The sequence below is a fragment of the Leptopilina heterotoma genome, unplaced genomic scaffold (genome assembly GCF_015476425.1).
Source record: "Leptopilina heterotoma isolate Lh14 unplaced genomic scaffold, ASM1547642v1 Lhet_164, whole genome shotgun sequence".
Classification (NCBI taxonomy): domain Eukaryota; kingdom Metazoa; phylum Arthropoda; class Insecta; order Hymenoptera; family Figitidae; genus Leptopilina; species Leptopilina heterotoma.
The window spans coordinates 1074338-1086557 of record NW_025110880.1 but is presented as its reverse complement, the minus strand read 5'-3'; the positions used below and the strand labels follow the sequence as shown (position 1 = coordinate 1086557).

General features: G+C 23.6%; 1 protein-coding gene across 3 annotated transcripts in view; it reads left to right on the top strand.

Moving 5' to 3' along the window:
• Positions 1-12220, top strand: part of LOC122499063 — a 693598-nt gene that overhangs the window by 206743 nt on the left and 474635 nt on the right. For all 3 annotated transcript variants that reach the window (XR_006301298.1, XR_006301297.1, XR_006301296.1), the window contains exon 4: positions 9063-9089. The gene's annotated coding sequence lies outside the window, so the exon portion shown is untranslated. The remainder of the gene's footprint in view (positions 1-9062; positions 9090-12220) is intronic.

Below are 12220 nucleotides of genomic sequence, written 5' to 3'. Positions count from 1 at the left end.
AATTTGGGTAATTAACAATTCGGTTCACTGACAAATTATGTCAAATATTAGTTACTTTTAATGTCAGTTCTGTAAAATTTTACTAAAATTACACTTTGGCAAATGAGAGTTCAGTCAAATGACAGTTCGGTTATTAAATAATAATTTGGTTAAATAACAGTGTAATCACATTATTATTCGGTTAAATAAGTCTTCAGTTCTGTCAAATTATAGTTCAATTAAATAAAAGTTCGGTTAAATGACTGTTTTGTTATATGATAGTTTGGTAAAATAATTTTTTGGGTGAATATCACTTATTTTTGTTGTAATTGTAAATTTAATTCCGGATTTGACAAAAAAAAAAAACAGAAATTACAGCGACAGTTTTGGTTTTATTCTTTGTAAGTATAAGTATCAGTTCACATTTTTTCGCGAAATGATTGTATATTATCCCGAGAGTGTTTATAGTAAATGTAAAAGTAATAAATAGAAGGTAGAGTTTATGATACAGATGTCAAAATGATGTTATCTCGATGTAACGTTATGTAATATAAAAGAAGTCTAGATGAGAGGCGAGATCAGTGAAACTATATAATCTTGATGCCGAAATCAATCATCAGTTGTAGAGAGTGTCAGGGATGAATTTTTTCACGAATATGCATAAGCCATACCATCCCCTTTAAAATGAACCCCTTTTTCTTCTTTTTATCTTTCGTTGCACCACCTCGGTGGTGGTAAAAAAGGGTTTTTTTTACACCCCCTGCACACCTCCTGTATATGCACCTCTAATCTTTTTCTCGTTGCAATATTGTCGATAAGTATCTCGAGACGGCTCTCCAAGGCACGAGGTACGATCTGCGTAGTGGTACATGCCACATGATACTTTGATGGCGGCCAGCCAGAAGTAAATCTAAGGTTTACGAGGCAGTACCGCCTCTTACTAGCACCTCCTCGAGCACTGCCCACAGTTCCATGGGGCAAAGCGAAGTAAGTTGCACGGTTCTTAGGGTCTACGACCACTCATAATTCTCATAATAAATCGTTTCACGAACAACCGACGCGTTGTTTTGTGCTGCACTTGTGATCCATATATATATATTATACATAAAGGAAGAAGCTGTCCAATGAAATGATAACATTGAGAAGTCAATGTCAAAATTCATCATCCTCTTCATCTTCGATTTTAAAATGATAGGAAATTCTGAAAATATTTTCTGAGAAGGCGAATAGGAGGTAGTAAATTTATTTTTTACTCTGATAATGGAATTTACCTGGGAATACTATTCTTGATTTAGGAACACTTTTTTTTAATCAAGAGTACTTTTGGGGCCATCCATAGACTACGTCATCAAGACTGAGAAAACATTATTCACTTAATTCAAATACAAAAATAATGTTTAGTGTATTTGTTTAATTAAAATTATTTTTAAATTGAAGAAATTATTTGTTTGATGTTTTTATGTAGGGTACACTGAAAAAAAAATTTAATTGATTCAATTAACCGATTAATTGACTATTATCCATTAAATATTTAATTGAATCAAATAATATTTATTAGAGTCTATTAAATGGTATTTGATTCAAATACTGAAATTATTGGTTCAAATACCATTTAATTGACTCTAATAAATATTATTTGATTCAAGTAAATATTTAATTGATAATAGTCAATTAAATGGATATTTGAATCAATTAAATTTTTTTTCAGTGTAAGGGGCCTCAAGCTGGACAACCGCATCTTTTGAACGACTGTAATTCCTAAATATAATTAATAATAATATACGCCTTAAAACTGCATCTCCTTAGCTAACTTTTTAGCAAACCAATTTTGCTTTTCAAAAAAGTATGGCCCCAAGGTGGCCACCATTCAAAAATCCACTGAAAAATTAAAAAAATAGTTGCAAAAATCAATTTAAGGTAATTTTTATTTGAAATGAATTGTTTTTGGCTTATAATCACAGAATCAATAGTTGCAAACTCTGTTTTTTGCTCATAAGAAGCCATTCTAAAATATTATTCATTATTTATCCTATTTCATACATTAAAAACATTTTAAAATTTCAATTTTGAATGAATTAATTAAATAATAAAAATTTCACATGAATTCTACTATTTTGAAATTCTTTATAAATTTCTTCACAATAATTCAATTATTTTCATAAGTAATCAAATTTTTTAAAGAGATTCATTTTTTTTTGCATAAATAATAAAAAACTTTATAGGTTTACAATTATTTTCATAAATAAGAAAACTCATCGCAGAATTTCAATTATTTTTAATACAATTTTAATGGAATTTCTCGAAAAAATGTAATTATTCTTAAAAATTTTATTAAAATTCATCAAAGAAATTCAATTATTTTAAAAAGCCTTCCTATCTAATTTATTTATTAGAATTCAAGTATTATTGTTAATACATTTTTAATTAAATTTTTTGAAAGAATTAAATTATTTTCAAAAATTTTAATGAAATTCTATTTAACAATTCAATTTTTTTCAAAATAATTTTAATAAAATTCTTCGTAGAAATTTAATTAATTTCAATATCTACTATTTCAATAAAATTCCACAGAAGAATTCAATTATTTAAAAAGACATTTTAATAAAATTCGTCTCAAGAATTTAATTATTTTCAAAACTAATAAAATTCTTCGCAGATATTCAATTATTATCAAAAGTTTAAAAAAAATTCTCTTCAAAATTTCAATTATCTTTATAAATAATAAAATTTTTCTTCAAAATTCAATTATTTTCAAAAATTTTAATAAAATTCTTGGCAAAATTTCAATTATTTTCAAAAGCTTTTCTCAATTCAATCAAATTTTTTACAGAAAAATAAATAATTTTTATTATAATTTTAATCTATTTTCTCGAAAAATGAAATTATTCTTAAAAATGTTATTAAAATTCGTTAAAAAAATTTCAATTGACTATTTAAAAATTTGTTGATAAAATTCTTTAAATGAGAGTTCAATTTTTATAAACATTCAATTCTTCAATAAATTATTTATTTTTGTATTTAAATAATTGAATTCTCCTAAAATTTTATAATAAAAATTGATTTAAATATGAATTTAAGTTAAAATTTTAGTTAATAATTAAATATTAAACTCTCTAAATTTGAATTAGTAAAAAAATGTTTTCTAATTTAAATTAGTGACTGACTTTTTGCTTTTGAATCAGCAGATTTTATTAATAAATAGTCGTTTCTACTAATTTAATTTAAATTAAATTAAATTTTTAATTTAAATTTAAAATTTCTATTTAAGGCAATTTTAAAATCTTGGCGTCAATAGTTTCATCAATTGTAAGTTAGAAAAACTATTGACACCAAGATTTTAAAATTGCCTTAAATAGAAATTTTTTATAAAGACGAATAATTAGATTTCATTTTTTGCTTATGTTAAACATGAAATTAAATTTCATATTATTTGTTACAATCCAAAATATAACGTGAAACATTGACTTAATTCGTAAATCTAACTAGTAAAATTAATAAAAATGAATCAATATAAAAACGTTAGTTATAAATTTTACTTGGTAAACTTTTATTTCAGTAATTGTTTGGACAATTACAAAAACTTTTTGCCTTTGCGGAATTTTTTGCATCAAAGATGTTTTTGCTGGGATAATTAATTTAACGAAGAATTTTAATTAAAAATACTGGAAAATAATAATTGAATAGAAGTGATGAAAATAATTTTGAATAAGTTACAGTAACAATATTCTTATAATATAAAATAATGTTTTAATGATTTTATCAGTCGGTCATTTTTAATTATTTTAAGTTGTTTAATTTCAAAAAGTTTTGAATTTAAAATTTCGGAAAATCTTAATTCTTATGGAAAAATTATACTAATTAATTATTTAATTTTGTAAAATATAAATATGTAGTTTTAAAAACTTGGAAAAATTCCGTTTTTTAACCTGGAAAAGTCAGGGAATTTAAAATGAGAAAAAGCGTGTGGTAACCCTGAAAAAATATTACTTTTATTCTTAGCAAAATATTTCTTCAATTTGGAAGAATTTAATTCCCTCAAAGAAAGCGAAAAATAAATTTACTCTTAACAAAAAAAAAATTATCAAATTAATCAATTTCTTAATAATTAAAATACGAATTCTTCAATTTTGCGCTTATAGATTTTTTGCTCGCCTTAATTTTTAATTTCCGATCCCATATAATACTATATATGAATACCTACTTTTATCGAAGGAAGTTAACGACTCACATTAGAGAATATATATATACATATAAAATTTTTATTCGCAAGTGTTGGTTTGAAACGGGATCAATGTCTTAATTTAAAAAAGAAGCTAACCTTGAAAATTCAAAGATCCCTAAGTGGATTCGTGCATCTTTCGGGGGTCGAGAAAGAGAGAGTATACGTTTGACAGCTGTTGGATGATTTTATAATTGAAAAAAATCATGGAAGCAGAGGCTAGGGGCATCAATTTAGTCGATTGTCCACTCTTAGTCTGGAAGTTATAGGGCCTGAACTCTTCTTCCCGGAGAGAAAACCTACTATAGATTATCAGGCCTGTTATTACGATCCAAGAGCGGAGGTTTTTTCGGGACTAAAAATTGGTTTTTAATGCTGGGTTCGTTGCTTTCTTATGACCCGAGGGCCCCCCTGTTGGTAATAACTATATTATCGAAGACTACGACCACGCTTATGCTTATATATATATACGGATCTCTTGTACATATATACATATAGAAAAACACTATAGTGATATAGTCGTTGGTTAAAACAGTTTTCTATAGATTAGACCTTATGCCCTTATAAAAGCGATTGTTTCAAAAAGGATTTTCGAACATTTCATCTCAACAAGCTATATGATGAATTTTAAGAAAAATCATCAAATTTATATAATAATCTTTACAACTCATTTATCTCAGCTTAATTATATACACAGGACGCATCTTCAATATATAATGCTTTTTGATATTGTATTTTCCTTATAGTTAAAAAAAAGTCCCAATATAATAAGCTTCTTTTAATAAATCATTTTCTATATTATAATATATTCTTTTATCTTTTCCGAGGATTAATTTGTTTTTATATATTGTGAAATAATTCTTTAGGCAAATTAAGAGTTGGCTCAAAAGTTATTTCATTAATTATTTTTTTTTGTATTTATGTGAATATGTAATAATTTAAAAAATATTTTACGATCTCTTCAATTCGGAGAAAATTCTTTTTTTACAGAAAATTTTCTTGGAATTGAAAAGTATTTTATTAATTAAAGATATTAAAGAAAAAGTATTTTTTTTAATTAAAGTTTTCGATAAGCGTAAAAGAAAATCTTCCAGACCGAAAAAATTTCATTTTTAAGTAGACTTGAATACTAAATAATATTTCTTTTGAATCCGTTTTTTAAGTAGACACGAATATTCTTTACTAAAATTAGTAAATTTTTTAGAAATATTTATCTTGTTTGCAGGAAAATAAAATTATCGCTTTTGTTTTGCAAATAATGGAAATTATTTTTATTTTTAAGAACAATTGCAGGCTACGCACTCATCTACATACCTATACTATTTAATACTTTTTTACGTTACGCTACTATTTGGGTACTTTTTTTAGACTTCAGCCACTAAAAGCTACTATTTCTGTTTTTTTTTTAGAATTTTCATTGCTTTAAATTTGCTAATACTAGAAATCAAAAAACTATTCTCAAAAATTATAATGAAATTCTTTAAAACAATTCAATTATTTTCAAAAAATATTTGAAATTCAATTATTTTCAATATCTAGTATTTTCATACAATGTCGCAAAAGAATTCAACTATTTAAAAAAAATAATAAAATTCATTCAAAATTCAATTATTTTCATAAATAATTAAATTTCCATAGAAATTCAATTATTTAAAAATATTTTTGATAAAATTTTAAGCAAGAATTCAATTATTTTCATAAATAATAAAACTCATCGAAGAATTTTAATTATTTTTAATACTATTTTAAATTAATTAATAGAAAAATTCAATTATTTTTACATATAAAAAAATTAATTATTTAAAACAATGTTTATCAAATTCTTATGAAGAATTCAATTATTTAAAAAAATAACAAAATTATTTACAGAAATTCAATTCTTTTTAAACATTTTAATAAAATTGTTCTCAAGACTTCAATTTTTTTTAATAAATAATAATATGCTTTTTAGGAATTCAATTATTTTCAATATCAAGTATTTTCAAAAAAATTTCGCAAAAGAATTTAATATTATTAAAAAAAAATTGATAAAATTCATCTAAAATTGAATTATTTTCATAAATAATGAAAACACAGAAATTCAATTAATTTAGAATAGCATTTTCAAAAAAATTTCGGAAAAATCAATTACTTAACAAAATTCTTATACAATTCTTCACAATAATTCAATTACTTTCACTAATAATAACATTTTCCATGGAAATTCAATTTTGTAAAAAATTTTTTGATAAAATTCTAAGCAAGAATTCAATTATTATTTCATAAATAATAAAACTCATCGAAGAATTTTAATTATTTTTAATACTATTTTAAATTAATTAATCGAAAAATTCAATTATTTTCACAAGAATTCAAATATTTGAAATAAAATTTTCATAATATTTATTATATTTCGAAAACATGAATTATTTAAAACAGTGTTTTTAAAATTTTTATAAAAAATTCAATTATTTTTATAAATAATTGAAATAAATTCAATTATGTCAATAAGCAACAAAATTATTCCCGAAAATTCAATTATTTTGAGGCATTTTAATAAAATTCTTTGTAAAATTCAATTATTTTAATAAATAACAATATTCATCACAAGAATTCAATTATTTCTGAATTATTTAAAAAAATTCTAATAAAATGAACTATAACTTATGTTTGAATTAAATATATTATTTGAACCAAAAATTATGTTTCATTTAAACATAAATAAGTTTGACTGTATAGCAAAGATATTTTAAGTTTGATTTAAACAACTTTTGAAAAATTACCTAATAAGAACTTTCTGAAATAATGAAATTGTTTCTTTTTTATCAAAAACAATTTTTTTTATTTGCAAAAATGTTTGCATTTGAAAACATTTTATTTTATTCAAATTAGTTTCTCCAACAATAAAGTATAAAACTTCAAACTATTTATTTAAATTGAGACATAAAAGTGTTTTTACTCTGGAAAAAAATGTAGTAGTATACTCTTTTTCGTAAATTATACCACTGTATACGAACTTTTAATATGTAAATAAAATAATAATGCATTAAAATTTTCTTGCCAAATATGTTTTTAATAATGTCCGTCGAGGAATCTTTTAAAACCATAACATTATCTTAAACGTTCATTATCCAATCTTTCAATTTTCAAAATTCAAAGCATGCGGTTATATCTCTTGGTTTCTTTTTCTTTTTTCAAGAGAGAAGAAATCTATCAATGAGGCGAAATGGCACTGTTTTAAACAGTGGGTGGAGTAGTTGATCGAAAAGTGTTACTCGATCGATTCTCTGTGGAGATAATGGATTCTTTTTCTGCACAAAAAAAATTTTTAAAAAAACGAAACAAAAAAAGGAGGAGTGAGAAAGAATTCAAAAAGGGGCATCATCATCATCATCATCCCCCCGCCTTCTTTATTTCGTTTCTAACAAATTTTGCCACTGCTCTCGCACACTAAATCAAAAAAAAAAAAAAAAAAAAAAAATGAAAAAAGATAAATAAAACTGGTCTGACATCCTTCTCGACTCTCTCGCGTCTAATAGAATTCGACCAATTATCCCACGCAAAGCACCCTGTTACCTAGATTTCTATTAGCCACATATATTATATTCTCGGGAACGCCAAAAGGCAATTATCTGTGAGAGTTGGTAAAAAATGGATCTGGGACGTTATTAACTTTATGAGTATATGGGACCCGTTGACGTGTGTTATATACCCTCCACCTCCTCCTCCTCATCCTCTCTTCAGGTTGTGTTCTTCATTAGAAATTCGCAAGCTGAAATTCTTCAGGTGTGCTATAAACCCTATCATAAAAATTTTACTCCTTTTTTTGTTAAAAAAAAACAAAAAAAAAAAAACAAAACAGAAAAAAACTCGGTCCAATTTGTCGGAAGATCATGTCATGAGACCGGACATTGTTGCCCCTTGATGAAAAAGAAATATAGAAAATAAAGATTAGATGTTACAGATTAACACATGAGTCAACACATTTTTCGGTGTTATTATAGCTTCTGAATTGTGTTGAGTAAGACATCTGCTGAGATTGATTCACAATGATATTTCATAGTGTTAGATAATAATCAACACTATGCTATTTAATATCTTTAACATTCTTTTCATCACTATTCCTTTTTAATAAGCTTTTTGATTAGATCGATTTACTTTTTTATTCTTAATATCATTTTTATTCAATATAATTATTTTTATTATTATTACAATAGTAGTAATAGTATTAAATAATAATTATAATGATTATTATTATTTAATTGTTATTTATGTTAACTTTCATATTTATATAAATTTCTTTTTTTATTAGGTACTTTTATTATCACAGTAGAACATCTATTATCCGAACTTCAATTTTTACATCTATTTGGTTCAAAAATCTCATAAAAATAAAGAAATTTTATTGACCAACCACCTGATTTTTAATGTAAATACCTAAATGAAGATATTAATGCCATTTAATAGTGTATAATAATTTTGAAACAATCATTTCTTCATAAATATAATTGAAAATAATTGCAATTTCTATTATCCGAATTTTTAAATATCTGAATCAGGTCCTGTCTGAATTTATTCGGATAATCGAGGTTTCACTGTATTTAAAACTATTACATTCATTATTATTAATGTAATAAAGAAAATAATAATAAAAATAATTAATAATAAAAATTTCGTCTTTATTTGTTTATTTAAATAAAAAATAAACAAATATAGTTGAAAATATAATTGATTAAAAGCATTATTATTCCCATGAGGAATAATTTCCAAAAATTTTCCAGAAATCCTTCCACATGAGTTATTTTCTTCATTATTATTTATTCTAATAATATAATTTATTTATTTATCATTTTACCAATAGAATTTTTTTCCATTTCTGTTTCAGATTCAAGGAGAAATTATTGAACGACCGGTGAGTTTTTTTTTAGAAAAAACCCCTTTTAATTATTAAAATATTCCCTAATAAAATTCATAAAACTGAAATTATATTTAAACGATTTTTTATAGAAAATGTAATTTTTATCGCTTCGAAGCGGAATTTACAATTTAAATCATTTTTAATTCGAAATTTATTTTTCAATACAATAAAAATTTCATTTTTTACAAAATCTTTTTTCTATCAAAATTTTTTATTTAGCAGAATTCATATTTAGCTGAATTCTCTTTGTCAAAAATTTTTACTTATAATAAAATTTAAAACTTTTATTTTACGAAAAAAATTGTTAATTAAACAATTAAATTAAATAAATGATTTAAAGTACTACAAGTCAAAACGAAAAACAAAATCAAAATTCTTTGAATTGTTAATTAAAGATATTATTTTTCTAGAATTTTCATTCGTAAACATGGAGAATATCAAGAATATTAATTACATTCTAATATAACTTTACTAAATTTCACATTATAAGTTTTTTTAAATTTTAGTATTTTTTATATCAAAATTTTGCTTTGTCCCCAGTTTGTAAAATATTTTTACAAAATTTAATATTTATTCTCTTTTCGTGTGAAAAAATTTTGTTTAGTTAAATTTTGTTGTAAATGCTTTTATTTACACTGCAAAAAAATCATATTCTAAATTTAAGAATATAATCTTGGCTCCTATTCAAGTATACTTTCCACGTATATTTTATTCTTAAACTTAGAATATAATATTCCTTAAATAAGAAACAGTTCTTAAATTCAGAAATATTCTTATTTTAAGAAACTTTTCCTATTTTAATAATATTATATTCCAACCTTAAGAATAAAATACATGATAAATATACTTAAATAGGAGCCAAGATTATATTCTTAAATTTAGAATATCGTTTTTTCCGTGTACTAATTAAATTTTATTAGGTTAGTTATAAAAAATTTTTTTTTTTATTTATTATTTACTTTTAGTATTTTAATTTTTATTAAGAAAATATTATTTTACAGAATTTTTAATTTTTCTAAATCTGAATTGGGTAAAAAGTTGACCACTATAATTTGAAGTACCTATTAGTAAGAAAATTTACTAATTCTCACAATTAGTGATTTTCTACTTTTTCGCCTAATTTTACTAATTCTGACAATTAATAATCTAATTAATTTAATTTAATTAATCGTACTTTAGAATTCAATTACATACTAAAACTGCACTTAAAACAAGTTGTTCATTTTATGACCATTAAGCTTCCTCAATATATAAAAATTGCGGTTTTGCAAACTTTTGAAAAATTATGTACAAAAGGGTTCGTCCAGAAGATTGGTTAAAAATAAAATTATATAAATCATTTATAAGTTGTTGTATAAATATTTGGTGAAATTTACACTTTCATTTGCCAATTGCTTCTATTTTATGATAGAATAATCATTTCAAAATATTAATATTAATATTAAATTAATTATGAAAAAATACCAAATTTGAATTTTTTGTGAAAAAGAAAAATATTTATTAATTTTATAAATTTTGATAAAATATATACTTTGTATACATCAATCGATTCGTTTTCTTGCCAGGAATGTAATTTTGAGAATAATTAATAAAAATATTAACAAATAAAAAAATTATTTCAGAAAATACAAAAAAAAAAATTTTCTGAATTTTAAAAAAATTGTATAAAAAAAAATTTTGTACATATTTTTGAAAATCCTTGTGTCAGATTTCAGGTATTAATGACTGCAATAAACCTGCAAAATTTCAGGACAATCCATCAAAATTTGTCTGAGATAATTTGTACACAATTTTTGTGACATACACACACACACACATACACACATACACACACACATACACACATACATACACACACACATACATCTGGACATTTGCTCATAATTGAATATACATATGTTCTAGATGAAAATGAGTCCATATAACCTTGTTTTGAAAAATTGAAAATCGTCACCAATGCAAAGCTTCCTCATGAGGAAGCAATTAGTCAAAATTTTACTAATTTAAATTCATATTGTTTCACAGAATTTTCATTATTTTAATGCGAGAATCTTCTAAAAAAATTCGCTACTTGAAAATTTAGAGAGAAAAAAAATTTGCACTTGAATAAAAAATAGAATATTTATTTTTTCTAATGAAAAAATTTGTTGTGGAACCTAGTCAGGTTTGAACAACCTTTTTTTGAAAAATATATTTAGGCAATTGAGTGATATTGTTGGAAAGTTCTACAAAAGAGGAACACTTTTGCTGAACATCGTAAATTGATTGGTCTAAAATTAAAAAAGTTATAAAAATTAAAAAAAAAGTTTATGTAGTTAGGGTTGGACCATTGTCTGAAAATCGAAGCGCACTATCGGTAAAAAGTAAAATAACATTTATATTCTTACTCACTCTCTAAATATAAATTAGTAAAAGCTGTTTACTAATTTGAATTAGTGATTTAATTTTTGCTTTTGAATTAGTAAATTTTACTAATAAATTAGTAGAAATGACTATTTATAATAGTAAAATCTGATAATTTAAAAGCAAAAAGTCAGTCACTAATTCGAATTCGTAAACATTTTTACTAATTCAAATTTAGAGAGCAGGTCCAACCCTGACTATGTTCCCCTATGTTAATAAAAAATTTTAATTTATTCAAATTCGGCTAAATGAACATTTTAACTGAATTGAATTTTTCATCTAAATTAAAAAAAATCGAATTATTTCTTTGAGAATGTCGACAATATTAAAAATATTTATAATTCTGGGCAAAAAATACTCAAACCATGATATTGACAAAAACAGGAAAGCTGGTCAGGTCCTTGCTAAAGTCTTATTTCAAATATAGACCAGAGGAAAAATTTTGCCCTTGGCATAAAAAAATATTATATTTAACCATTTGTGGTAAATTTTATGAATTGAATATGAAATCGTAAGGGACATTTGGTGTTTGGGTTTATTGTTGATGGTACATGGTGCGCGGCTTCGAATATATATTTGCGTAGCTAATAAATTTCTATTAACGTGTAACTGGGCAACGTTCGAAACAATTGCCCATTAAATCGAACGGTCCCGCAGCAGATAATAACTAGCAATAATCGTCCGGACCACTGCACTACATATATACACATTGCGAGTTTATA